Below are 15,328 nucleotides of genomic sequence, written 5' to 3' on the forward strand. Positions count from 1 at the left end.
TAAATGTTTGTGTTTGTATATATAAATCCTTTCAAAAAATATATAGGCCTACTGATTCAAACACTACAAGAAAAATAATTATTAGCGACTGCTAAATGCCGCAGCTAATGTTCAAAAAGCCATCGTTAATACTATTAACAACGAAATACCGTCACCAATAAACTATCGAAAAAAAGTTGTTCGCTAAAGACCATTAATAACGACTGCAAAAAAAATTGTTGCTAATAAAGTATTAGCAACAATAATTAATAACGGTAAGTCTGTTGCTTATAATAATTTTCAGATCATTTTTTAATTTAAATTTAAAAAATTAAGAAATATATTAGCAACTGCTGTAATCAATCGCTAATAAGCTATAGCCATCACTAATAATTAGCGACGGTATTGGCGATGCATTTAGCCATCGCTAATAATAATTTTTTTTAAAAAATAGTAAATATATTTATTAAAATCTACTATAATTAAATTAACAACCAATATATATTTACAAATACTATAACAACTAACAACTAACTATCACCATCATCAATAAAAAACTAATATTATATAAAAAAGATGAATTATCAAATTATACAAGATAACATTATTCAAATGTCAAAATTAAATACATTATATCAAAACTAAAAATAATCAACGAAGATCCTCCTCCACCTCCTCCTTATGTATGTCGTCTGTAGTAGTAGATGGATGAGAGTCGGATATTCCAACATCCTGTAATGAAAAAAATAAAATATTATTAATAACTTTATAATTAAATTAATTAGAACCGTAAAACTAAAGTAATTGGTGCGTCTTAAGCCTAAACTTTTATAGAGGGATATATTTTGATATACTTCGATTCTCGAATAGATTATTTTTATATATTTTATTCGATGATACGGAGCTATAGACACCTCCGATCAGTCCATCGGATGGTTAGATTGAATTTTGATCCTCTAGATACCCCTTCTCTCCCTCTTGAAGTCTAAATCAGCATGGAATGGTATATTTGATATATTCCTCTGATTCTCGAACAAATTATTTCTATATATTTTATTCAATGATACAAAGCTATAGATACCTCCGACCCATCTATCGGATGGTTAGATTGAATTTTGACCTTTGGATATCTCCTTTCTCCCGCTTGAAGCCTAAACCGGCATGAAGGGGTATATTTTGATATACTTCTCCAATTCTCGAATGAATTATTTCTACATGTCCCATTCGATAATATGGACATATCTACATCTTTGACCCATCTATCGAATGGGTAGATTGACTTTTGACCTCCAGATTTTCTTCCTCTGACTCAAGCCTATGTGAAGCTTCTAAATATAAAAATTTAAAATAAATAAAAAAAATTATTAATATTGCTTGACTCATCTGCTATAATGGTTGTGATAACGAGCTACTCAGCTGATCGTACAGATATGGATCCTGGAGAATCTCAACAACCATCTCGTGGATGGTATTCCGAAAGCTCTGAGGTTGTTGAGAAAAAAATCTCTGTACAACCTCTTTAACATGTGCATCACCCCACATCTGGATCGTCAAGGCCTGAGAGAAAAATGTCGAAGATCAGTGAACTGCTGGAGGGCTGAAGCTATGCCTGAATTCTATAATCCGACTCCTACTCATCCCTCCAGTGGCCATGAGCCATCCTTCGAGGTCGAGGGGCTAAGAGGATGAATCCTCATCGTGCCGCGCAACGGCGTACTTCATGCAATCCGTCTATACAGTTTAAAAATTTATTAATGCTATTATACATATCAATGTATATAAAAATTTAATAAATAATATTTTAAGTTATCATAATCTATCTGGATCTAAAATCTAAGTAATCATCGATCTTCGTAGACTGATGTGTGACCTCCTACAACTGCAACTGCTTTGGTACATGACCCAGCTATTGCGTCTACAATAAGTAAAAGAAAATTTGCTTATAAAGGATAAAATAATCTAAAAGAGATTTTTTAAAATGTTAAAGTTTATCGAGTGGTGTAGGTGCCGCAGAACAATACGAGTTGGCCCCACAAGAGCTCTCTCCTCGAGAGTTTTATCTTTTGGAGCTCTCTTCTCAACTAGCATGACTCCATCCTCTAGAAGTAGTCATCCTGTAATCTCTAAAAATAAAAATAAATAGATTCACAGATTAATTATACAATTATAACAAGCAATGCAAGAATTGAAATGATACAAGACAAGAATGAAAAGCAAATAAAAGAAGCACACCACAAAGACAAAGAAAACTAGCCATTATGCTATCCTCAAGCCTGGGATCGACTCTAATTTCTCAGGAGTTGACTCCATCTGCTCAAGGGTCGATTCCAATTATTCAAGGATCGCTCAAGATAGCTAGGTCACGCATCCCATGCCGATGGGCCAACCCGGGGCATTTGCAGAGGTGGCACCTCCTACCATCCCAGTAGAGCATCTAGGCAAATCCCACCCTGGGGGTTTCAAAATATCGAGCAACATTGCAAATGGAGAGAGTCGAGATGCACGTTTCGTGCACAAATTAAATTCAAACATCATTAATTTAAATAAACATCATAAATTTAAATTCAAATATCAAAAATTAGAAAATAAGAAAAATAACGTGTGGCAACAGTTTCGTCACCGTCATCGTCGCCGTCACTAATACTCACCGGAGGACAGAAAGAAAAAGAGGGAATGACGAGAGAGGATGGCGAGGGTGCGGGGATGGTGGATCCAATGTGGGGACAGGGGATCTGGTGTGGAGACGGCGACACAAGGATTGGGGCACGGGGATGGAGGCTCCAGCAGGGTTTCGACGACACGACAGGGGAAGAAGGAGGAGGTGGGGGACGAAGGGGGGAGACAGGGGCACGGGGACGACGGATCTGGTGCGGGGACTGGGGCACGGGAACGGAGGCTCCGGTAGGGTCCCGACGATGCGGATAAGGAAAGAAGGGGGGAGGTGGCGATGCAAGGACGATGGATCCGATGTGGAGACGGCAGATCCAATGTGGGGATGGCAGCGTGAGAATTGAGGTGTGGGAACAGGGGCTTCAATAGAGTTCCAGTGGTGCGACAGGGGAAGAAAGGGGGAGGCGGGGCTGCGGGGATTGGGGCGTGGGGACGAGGGCTCTAATAGGGTTCCAACAGTGCGACGGAGGAAGAAAGGGGATTAGAGGCGGGGGAAGAAGGGGGGAGGTAGGTTTGCGGGGGGAAATAATCGATCAAAAATGAGGAAGATTTAGGACACTGTATTAGCGATGGCGAAAGTTGTGTCACTAAAATCATCACTAATAACCTATTAAACTAAAATAATTAATATAAATAATAACCGATAAATAATTAATATATAACTTATTTAAAATCGTCACTAATAATCGTCACTAACAACATAGCCATTGCTAATAACAAAATCCTCTATTGCTAATAGTTCTTCAACTCTTTAATAATAATTTTCTTTTCCATCGTAATAATCTATCGATAAATATCATTATTAACAATTGTTTCTTAGTTGTCGCTAATAAAGAATATTTTTGTACTAAAATAACTCTATTGATTTTCAAATTCTTAAGAAGTCACTAATAAAAAATATTTTTATAGTGAAATAACTCTATTGATTTTCAAATTCTTTCGGAACAACTTTTGCATCAATTCTTCCACAATTCTTCCGTAATTTTGCTCCAATGCCTTAGTTGCATGGCTACAAGCATCTACCCAGGTTGACATAGGGCCTGTTCCACGTCACTATAATTTTTTCTTCAATTTCCAATGCCTGCCTGGTCTTTTTACAGCTGTTGGCTCGAGGAGCTTATAAAAAATAGTGCCACTGCATCAATAAGACATCCCTGCCTCTTAATGGGCTCTAATATTTTCTACACTGAAATATAAATGCAATGACTGAAGAACTCATTTGGTTGGTTGACAGGAATCGGAGGAGAAAAAAAAAAAAATATAGTTCCTAAAAAATAGGAGATCTTTTATTTGATTAAAATTTTAAAAGAAAAAAATAATTTTTTTTTATGAATATATTTTATAAAAAATAAAAACCTGTAAGAGTGATAGATTTGGGCACTTTCCATCAAATGAAAAATGATAGTATTTTTTTTTCTCAAAATATTATTTTAAGATCTACGATTAAAATTTTATAAAATATCAATGGATGGTTAGAATGAAATATTAAATAGTAATATAATATTATATTAATATTATTTTAATATTATATGAATATAATATTAATATGAATATTATAATATTTATTATATTTTAATATTATTTTAATATTTATACTAATATAATATTTTTATTAATATTAATATAATATTTTTATTAATATATTAATATTATATTAATATTATAAATTATTATGGTCTAATGTTATATCATAATATATTAATATTATATTTATATTTATTATAAATATAATATTTATATTTATGTAAAATTTAGGAGCAAAAAAGTATGGTCTTATATCTGCTAAGAGTATAATAGATATTTTATACAGTTTTTTTAGAAAAATAAGTGTTCAACCATATATAAACTACTTTACAATAAGTTATTTTTTCATAATCGATCAAATATATCAAAATTTTATTTTCAGAAAATAATTTTCTGAGAAAAAATATTCTTTCTGCAAATCAAACAAATCTGAAGTATTTATTGAAATGCATCAAGTCTCGTTCTTCCAACAAGAATATGAGAATGAGGTGCATAACATGACCCTTTGAGTTGCCTCATTGATATATTGGGTTTTGAAGGCCACATGAAACAATTTCTAATACCCCAGAAGAGATTAGAAATATAAAAAAATATACAGCGAAATTAAGGGAAGGATGATCGAAACCAAGCAATGAATAGAAGCTCATCTAACATGATGTAGAATCAAATTATTTGCCTTTCCGTGTATATGGATGGGAATCTCATAATGCTACTAATTCCAGAGAAATCCAAAAGATGAATCTGCTTGTTTCGCTTATTTGGATCTAATATACAAGTAACTTTGACTATGCTTACTATGCTTCATCAAAATACTGTGACTACACTTTCTATGATAGCATGGATTTCATTATATTTTCAATTTTCTATATAGTATTTTCATCCATACACTCAATATGTTCAGATCATGGCCAACCTATGGTGTTTGTTGTCACAAGAAAATTAAAAATAAAAAAATAAAAAAAATAGAGTTAAGACCAGGGAGCAATAGCATTGACTCACTAAGCAAATGATATAGCTAAAAGGATGGATGGCTATTGTCCCTTCTAGAAAATGTTGCAAATATTCAAATATGAGCATGTATAGAGATAGATGGATAGATAGAGAGAAAATGATTAGAATCAAGAGATTGTTTTATAATATCAGTTTGTTTTGAACCTTTTACTGAGATTGATATTGGTGAGACCTAATTCATTACATCGCTTCATAGACCAATTTGGACCTACTACCCTAAGAGTTATGTCCTGTAAGATGTCCATTCCTAGGACCTCCCACTCAAATTCTCATGCCCCCCGCCCAAACCTAAATATGGTAGTTGTAAATACATCATTTGTCAGTCCTAAGGTACCTCTTCCTTAGATTGATTAACTAAAAGTGGTGGTGAAGATTAGAGAAAACTTAAAGTTTTCTAGAAAAACCTACTATATGAAGATATTTCTTTCCCATAAAAAGAGATTTATTTATTTTTAAATTTTCTTCAAAGGTATTTGGAGAATAGAGGATGATAGTGCCCCTTGTTAGCGCAAGGACTATGTTATGATAATGGAAAGCCAGATTATATATAGATAATGAAAGTTTAATATGAGCTTAAATTATTTAACTTAGGCTTTTTTTATGGTAAAAAAGAATTGATTGGCAATCAATGCAGTAGCTTTTAGTTTACATGGGTTAGTTGTAGATTATTTTTATAAACTATTCATTATATATAATAACATCTTATCTCAATTATTTGGTGTCCTTCTTAGGCTGATAGGATTAGGATTCAAACTTTGGTGCCAGGCACCCCACAATTTATTTTAGAAAAAAAAATCTCTACCTATAAGAATTTCTCAACAATTGTATATACTTACATTATACATTTAGATGTCCTATATACTTAAACTATAATTTTTAAGATGTCCTATCATTATGATCGTAGATGGCCTGCTAATTGGATTTAAGGTTCAAGACATTTAAAAATGAAGGCAGGTCATTGGATGGAAAATTTTTAGAGATTATATAAAAATATTTTAAATTATTTAAAATATTTTTATTTTATCTTAAATTTTAATTTAGTATAATCAAATCATCTAATTTTTAAATTCATTCAATTTGGATCTTAGCCATTGATTTTTTCAATTGCCATAATGGAATTGTCATATGATATAATTTTTTACATCATCTTTGTAGGTCACACAATATGATGTGATAATTCCATCACATAGTCAAATAGAATTTACTGTTAGAATTTGAATTAAACAAATTTGAAAGTTGGATGATCCAATTACACTAAATTAAGATTTAGAAGGAAATTAAAAGATCCCCAATGGTTCAAGGTTCAAATAAATTCTTTGTTTCTGAGATAGAAAGTTCCATGGAAACACAAAACTAAGGGGGAAAGGCTTACGACATCCCATATTGGGTTTGTTTCGTTAACCAATGCATCATGCCTTGCACAAATATCAAATCACTCCAGCCTTTTTTTTTTTTTCCATTCAATATATAAATCTCAAAATGGCTATTGCACAATCCAGTGATTAACATTGCAAAAAAAGATGAAGCATTCTATTATACGATACAGCCCAAACCTATCTCCATCAATTGTAAATTTACAAATTATTGCTACCAAAATTCGATCCGGTTAGAACCATCTAAAGGACGTTGTTTGATCCACAGTGGTGATGCCTTGGAGTCACAGATCCGTACACCAAAAAAATGAAAAAGCTCATCGAATTGTCTCCGACCGAATCTTTCGATACTTAAATCAGATCGGACTTTGGAAGAATAGGAATAAAGAAAATATAATAAAGTATTATAATATACAATGTTACTCGGTTCTGGTCGGCTCACTTGGCTTTTTGTTGAGGTCAGACTTCCTCGACTTTCTGAAGAGGTGAACTTCCTCGATCTTCTAATGAGATCGATTTACTCGATCTTCTGATAAGAAGGTTGACTTAGTCAATCTTCTGATCAAGTCAGACTTCTTCAATTTTTTGATGAGGTAAACTTTCTCAATCTTTTAATGAGGTGGATTTTCTCGGCCTTCTGATGAAGTTAGACTTCCTCAGCCTTCTGATGAGATGAACTTCCTCGACCTTCTGATGAGATTGATTTACTTGACTTTCTAATAAGATGGACTTTCTCAACCTTTTGATGAAGTGGACTTCCTCGAATTTCTTCCTCGACCTTGTCAACCATCTCGAATTTCCTCCTCCATCTTACTAGCCTTCTCAGATTTCCTCTTCAGCTTTATCAACCTCCTCAAATTTTTGATAACCTGTGGACCTGCACTAAGAGAAAAAAAATGATGGATGAGGGCTTATGAGCCTCTCACTATGAGAGTTTTGAATTGTAGGAGTCTTTTCTCTTCAAAGCCTGTCTCTTATGGAGTCTCTTGATCCTATTTATATAGGTGTGGAGGAAGGATCCATTGTAGAAATCAAGAATTGAGACATAACTTTCTCCTTATGAGCAATCAATTTTTTTCTTTATTTTAAATTTAATCTGTCATAATAATCATTCTATTTCTGAATTTCTCTTAACGGCAAAGGTGTAGCTGTCCAGAATTCAAATCTGCCATAATAATCAATGATAGGAAGGTGATTTATATATCATATCATATGCCCCCTACTTCCGATTTCAAAGCAATTTCACTGCTTTGGACGAAGAAAGTAGTCAATAAAAAGTTGAAATATCCGAAATATCCAGAGTAGGTCCAAAGTTGAAGTACCTGAAGCATATCCAAAATAGATCGAGATCGAAATATCTGAAGTCGAAATATCCGAAGTAGATCAGAAGTCAAAATATCCGAAGTAGATCATAAGTTGAACCCCAACAATAAATCTTGCTACATCAATGTCATCATTATTTTTGGCTCGCCATGTGGTCATGTAGGGTCTCTGAAGGGTTAGCTTCTTTGCAATCGATTGGCTAGAGTCAGAGTCAGAGCTCATATTTTTCATTAGGTTGAGTCTCATTCGATCAAATTGAATCATCTCGAGTCAGAGCTCGTATCTTTCATTAAGTCAGTGTTTAGCCAACCAAGTTGAATCATCCGAGCCGGAGCTTGTATATGTTGTAGGTCGATTCTCATCCGACCCAATCAAATAGCGATTCATAGATGTATTTTTTTGTTGACTGAGATCAACTTTAGTTGTTGTAGCTCCAAGCTTGAAGTTTGATGTCGTCTGGGGTGAATCTTTTGTTGCTTTTCATTAAATATCATTTCCGTAATAGGAAGACACAAAGAGAATTAAACATATGTCGAAAGTTGGAGGGCTGAAGGTTCAACCTCCCCTTCCAAGCACGCCAAACTATTGCTGCCAAAATCCGACTCGATTAGAACCATCTGGAGGGTATTGTTTGATTCATGGTGGTGATGCCTTAAAGTTGTGGATCTACACACCAAAAGAATGAAAAAGCTTGTTAAATTGGCTCCGATCGGATCCTTCGATGCTTAAGTCAGATTGGACTTTGAAAAAACAGAAATAAAGAGAATATAATAAAGCATTATAATATACAATGTTACCGTATTTTGGTCGACTCATTTGGGCCTTCTTAGAATCTGATGAAGACACTGAGAATGCCATTTTTTGTTCCATGAATGGCAAGTAGAAACTCCAGATGACATGTTCTACATATGATCTTTGGCTAGGGAGCTCAATCTTGAAAAGAAGCTGTCAGATGAAGATCTACTGAAGAGGAGCTCCAATCAAAGCTGCACAATTCAGAATAGGAGCCTTACTTCATGGAAGAATTGGTAGAACTAATTTTGGAGAAAGTATTTGAGGCAGAAATGCTGCTGAGTTCCTTCGAGGCATTTCAAAAGAATTAATGGCAAAACTCTAGATTGTCCAGCTAAACCTAAATTTATCGGCACGTAGAGAATGTGAATGAAATCCAAGTTGCCGCAAATATGACAAAGTTACCAGCTGAAGAAAGTGCTTTGGGGAATCTGAAAACTAGTTGCGCAGAATGTGATAACATCCTTGTGTTACAAAAAAATGGTCTGAAAATAAGCCTCAAAGAAGCTGATGATAAATGTGTGCTCGGTGGTTCTGAGGTCTTGACTTGAGGGAAAAGCTAAGAGCACTTGAGAAGCAGTTAAGTGAATCTGATGTCAAATTGCAGATGCCAAAGTCCTCTCTGGAACATAGGAGCAGCAGCGGGTGTTACATTCTAAACTCGGTCGGCTGGAGACTATAATTGATAGTTTCAAGGAAAATCACTTGAATATAGATAACTCAAGGTGGGAAATGTAGAGTCTAGGTGTATGTAATTAGCTAAAACTAACAGGGAACTTGAATATAAATGTACCATGCCAACTTGCTCTTTAATGATCGACCCAAGCTCCAAGGCACCAGGCAAAACAAAGTTTCATGCACTCAAAAAGTTCTGGGAAAGCCACACTCAGCTTTTTAGGGAAGAAGTAAAAGGAGAAGAAGAGGGCAAGACTGCTCTTATCGCCGGTAAATTGACAGAGCTATTAACATTCTGTGGACATGGATATAAAAACTTCTAGGCAACAATCATATGTTCCTCCCTAAATAATAAAAAAAATTATTGGGATATACCGACCGACCGATTCCATCCGATCGACTGGTTCCATCCGACCGACTGAATCCATCCGATCGACTGGTTCCATCAGACCGACCGGTTCCGTCCGACCGACCGCGGGCGACGCCGACAGCGACTATCGATTGCGCCCCGACCGGAACGGATCGGCCTAGCGGCCTCGCGTCGCCTCCGATCGCCTGAGGGCCAATCCCCCGTCACCGACTTCCCATCGGATGGGGCGCCGACGACTCACTATCGGTTTGGATGGCTGTCGTCCCACCTCTACAGGCCCTCCTAGATGCCGGATGAGCGGCGTGGGCTGCAGTCCCATCAAGTAAACGCCGCACGGATGCCAGGGGGCATTATCCTGCCAGAAAGCCTGGGGCGCTGTCCTGCTAAGGACGAGAATTAATTCCTAGGACCTGTCAACTTTGTCAACGGCATGACCATTTCCGACGATTTGACAACTCTTCAGTTGTCTACGTCACCGACGGCGAGACCATACTACCTCCAACTATAAATCGGGGAAAGCAACAGCGCTAAAAGGGGGGTCCTTCCGAAAACTCTCAGGCTTGCTCCCTTTCTTTCTCTTTTTCGATTGAGCTCTCTGTCTTCATTTCACTGTTGCCCAGTCTCCTCTCTGACTTAACCGTCGGAGGGTCTCCGCCGGAGCCGCCTCCGGTCAGTGTGGACTTTCTTTTGCAGGCGCTCGTTCCCGGAGACCAGGCGACGAGGGGATTGGCCGCAACAGATTGGCGTGCCAGGTAGGGGGCACCCGCCCCCTGTCCACACATGCACCCTCCAGAGTGAGGGGCATGTTGTGGCAGGCTGTGGAGGGACCTCCCTTAATAGTCCCACATCGGGCAACTCTGGTGTGTGCATGTGCTTAAGTAGTGCGGGCTCTCTCTTACCCCGTGAGGCGCCTTTTGCTCAGAGGGGTTGAGAGGACAAAACCGTGATCTGTCGATCGCGTGCGGCCCGTACGGACGGTGCCGTCGGGGAAAGCAGTTAATACCTTGCGAGCGATGGAGAGGGAAAGGCACCGTAATCTTAACACGTGTGCATAACAAAAATATCATAAAGCCTCGACCAACTTGTTTTATCTCATCAACGAGGATTCTGCTTTATGATTCAGGCATGATCTACTGAAGTTTAATAAGTACTATTATGTGGTCTCTTAGGACCTTTTGCCACTATTGTTGTCTCTGTTTCTCTACAATTTAGCGAATATTGAATGAAGATAAATGCTGCGGACAGCGTTCACAGAAAAATTCTGCTATGCCTTACTTTTGTTTTCACTTTTTTTTTTTTTTTGAAAATAATGATTTTTTTCTACCAAGAGCTCTAAAAATTTTGAAAATCATTTTTAAAAGCAAAAAGGTCTCATCATAGACGATGTTCAGTTTGGTTCATTTTTCTTGGTATTTTTTAGATGGAAAACAGAAAAACTAATAGGCCCTTACTTTTCTTGGTTCTTCTACTTGGCTATCCAATGACATGCTTTCTGTTAATGTACTTAAATACTATAGAAGGTCTAGATCTCCCTCTTGCTTATTTTGTAAGACATACTTAAATTACTTTTTTGTGTTTTTCTTCAATAACCATCCGGAGTGGAAGGATTGGCAGACCATTGCCAATGATTTATAGGACTTATGTCATACCGGACAAAAAGGACAAACAGTGAACAACCCAAAATATCCACAAGATCAAAGACCTTTTCTTTTTTTTTGGATAGATGAAGGGACCAAATTACAGACTAGGGGTCACACAATTTTTTCCTGGTGAAGCCACCAGAGATGTTGAAACCCAAACACTTCCTCCGCTGCTCGGGAAAAATCCCCTCCCGTACAACAAAAACCATCAAAGGACGTTTGGGCCCAATCCGCAGGCCTATACGCATGCGGATATTGGAGTTGCACAAATTGTGATCTGTTGTCCCAAATAAGACGTTGAATAACAGCTTCCTCGCGAGTGGAGAAGTTGGACATCACTTTCAATTATGATATCCCTTGCTTAAGAGCAAAGCTTCTCTTATTGCCGAGGTCTCGATCGTAAGAAAAGTGGGGAAGACATCCACACTGGACTAGCTCTGAATGTGTCTCTTGCCGCAATGATAACAACAAATGTCATAGTACCACATCGACCACTAAAAAGAGTACCACAAATATTTTTTAGCTTGCACCGATTCTCCATCCAATAACTTAAAACTTTTGAGATATGAATCCATGGCAAATCGTATCAGAATTTAGAGCCAGCAAATAAGATCTGAGCCACATAATCATCATTTTTTAATATATATTAAATAAATAATTTTATTTTTTATTTAAAATTTTGAATCATTCAATCTGTTGGACCACGTGGTCATCATTTTTCAATGTATATTAAATAGATAATTTTATTTAAAATTTTGAATGATTCGGACCATATTTTTTAATGTACATCAAATGAATAATTATTTTTAATATATATTAAATGAATAGTTATATTTTTTTATTTAAAATTTTGAATGATGAAAAAAAAAAAATTTCTGAAAAAATTATGGCATCCTATGCTTAGGATATCATAAAGAAGGAAGAATATTTTCATCATTGAAAAATTATAAAAACGATGGCTATATGATTTAATAGGATGAAGCGGTATGCTCCACATCAGATTTTCTACACCACGAGCGGTGCACAAAGAATTTCTCCGTCATGAAAAGGAACCACCAGCAGTGGGCTTCACAAAACCATCCTCACGGGCCGGCCTGCCATGCAACCCAACTTCCCAAGCAATCCGAGGATAATCGAGTCTTCGGCGTCAGAAAGGCAAGAGCCGACGCACTCCGAGCAGTCAAAGTGGGGCTCCATTGGAGGTGTTCCCAGAGTAATTGCCAAGTTTGCTTACCTTTCATGCATCAATAAAGAAGGTGATTCGTATCTTTGCAATCAAGCTGGCAAATAGAAAGAACATAGCAATGTGGAACGTAAGTGCAAGGCCTTCAGGAAAGAGTGGGTACTTGGTAGGTAATGGTGGGGAAAAAGAAAGACATCCTTTCAAGCAAACTACTGAGGCCCCATCATGACCAAGTACTGGTTTCTGTTTCCCAAAAGCTTGCTCACTATTTTATAAATCGTTCTGCGATGTGCTGAACGTTTCAATTTGGAAACGCGGAAAGAAGGCATGCATGGACGAGTATGATCCTGAAGGGGTACAGCTATACGCACCAATACGCGGGGCAAGTTGTGGTAAGTATTGTCACGATGGAATAATTTATCGGCAAAGGAGCTGGCTCTGATTCATCTAGCCGCCCACTACCTTTCTTATGCTAAACTATGAGGAACAAAAGTAGACTGCATACTTTATGTCAACTTCTTGAAAATGAGGTCGATCATTCAAAATCTATGATAAACCAATCAGATTTAAAATCTAAAGTATTGAATATGATCTCTACTATAAAAAAAAAATATTTTGAAATAAAAATTCTGATAACCTGATGCTTTTTAATTTAGTCTAATCATCGACTATAGATATCAAAAATAGATGGTTTAAATATTATGATACTGTGCTTTATAATGTTCTGATCGTCAAATAAATTTGAATTATTCATATTTCATGATTTGTACATTGCGCTCCAAAAATAAATTTTTAATTTATGTGCTCTATCATGTATTTTAATTTTTTTTTGATAAAGATATTTTAGTATTAATATAATAGATACGGACACATTTGTATTGCTTGTATTTTTTTTTTTTTCCCCTTCTGTTTCTTTTTTTATCCGTCTTTGTATGCATTGGTTTCTGGTTGGACCAGTCCACCATCGAGCTGATCGACCTGATCCATGCCTTAACTATTTCAAGATGGTGTGAGGGCTTTAACTTTTCCTTATCCTCTCCATAACTTCGGTGCCTTATAAGGATATTGACCAAGAATTACTTCTTCTATTCCAAAGAATAGTGTTACATGAACACGAGATCAACGCCTGCTCTATATTAAGGGTAGGTAGGCCTTAATCAAGCCCTGCTTCACCACATACGCTTGACATCATGCATGGAGAGATGCGTTGGTAGAGTCCAGCAAGCCCTTCTCATTTTATAGGGGGATGAAACTAAGTCCCATGGCACATGTACGTCTCCTCCTGTCAGAGGATATGGTAGTTGGCATTTTGTTAATTCAAGGGTAGATGTTCGAGAACTGGTCATGATAAAAATAATCCCACATCTACCTGGACAAAGAAAGTGGTCCTTAAAAGACTTATCATCCTCGAGTTTACCATAAACTTTGTTGTTAGCACTAGATCTAATACTCTTTTATTATTTCCGCCATTATCATTCTCCGAACTTTGAGCCTTGTGACAATTGCTGAAAAGATACCTTCACCTTTTGATTAACGATGATGCATATTTCAAGCATGTTGGTTTCTAGCATCAGTTAGCGCAACGTAAAAAATTATGTTGATCTTAAATGGAGTTTTAATATCATCTGATTTAATTTTATTTAAATTATTTATTTTTTTGATTATTTGACAGAAATTTTTAAATCATATATTTTTTTTATATATCAATAATTTTGATGTAGTAGATTATATCCAATAATTAAGATCATCGATTTATGATTCTCATTATCCAATTTTGATCTAAATAAATCTAAGCCTAAATCTGATAAATCATATTCAAATCTCTCTCACACACACGCAAGGACTTACATGTCATAATAAATTTACATCAAACTAATATCAGAGAAAGAGACAACTGCAATAAGTGCAATTGTAGGTAGCTCAATTCTTTACCAAACAAAAAAATATATAGGTACTTCAATTGTCCGGTAGATTGTTTGAGAAGTAGTCTCACCATCACATTTGTGTAGATAGTTTCTCCAATTCCAGAATCCCCATGTGTTATGTTGCAAACTAAATCCTCTGCATGGCTGCAGACCCTCTAAAAAGAACTGATTTTGGTAGGCTTTACTATAAATATTGAAGCACAGGTGGCAGACTAGTTTCTTGTTGATAAAAGCATAACATGGCACAAGTTTTAAAGACAACTTTACCCCGCACTGTGGACTCACGCAAAGAAAATTGATTCAAACCGGGCATTGGAAAATCATTATATGGCATGGCTTTTCTAAGTATGAGTGGTATGAGTGGCAACGTTGATTGGCTACACACGAGACATCACCATGACACCATCCCATGCACCTTTGTAATCATATCTATATTGGAAAAAGAAGGTGAGACTATTGAGCTAAAGTTGGTACGTCCCATCATAGGGCCCATGTGTTTTTAGTATTCGGTTCGAGAAGCAGGCACTCACAAGTGTGGGATACCCTTCTACTTGCTATTGAAAAATAATTAATAAATGCACCATTGCAGACCTAACCACTCTGCCATTCAATCTCTTGCAACCTTTGAATTAGAATATTTCCATCTCCTACAAAATGGATGGAGGGTGTACTCTATTAGGTTTTCACAAAAGTTAGCAATAATGACTTGGTCATATGATAAGTTAACGTGAGAGTCTAGCATTTCAGTAATGACCTGGTCATCTATATGCTGCAAAAATGGATGGAGGGTGCACAACAACGAAAATGCGAACATGAAAGTCTAGCATTTGATTAATGACTTAGTCATGCTAATTGCAAGCTAA

This window comes from Elaeis guineensis, chromosome 7 (assembly GCF_000442705.2).
Source record: "Elaeis guineensis isolate ETL-2024a chromosome 7, EG11, whole genome shotgun sequence".
NCBI classification, from domain to species: Eukaryota; Viridiplantae; Streptophyta; class Magnoliopsida; order Arecales; family Arecaceae; genus Elaeis; species Elaeis guineensis.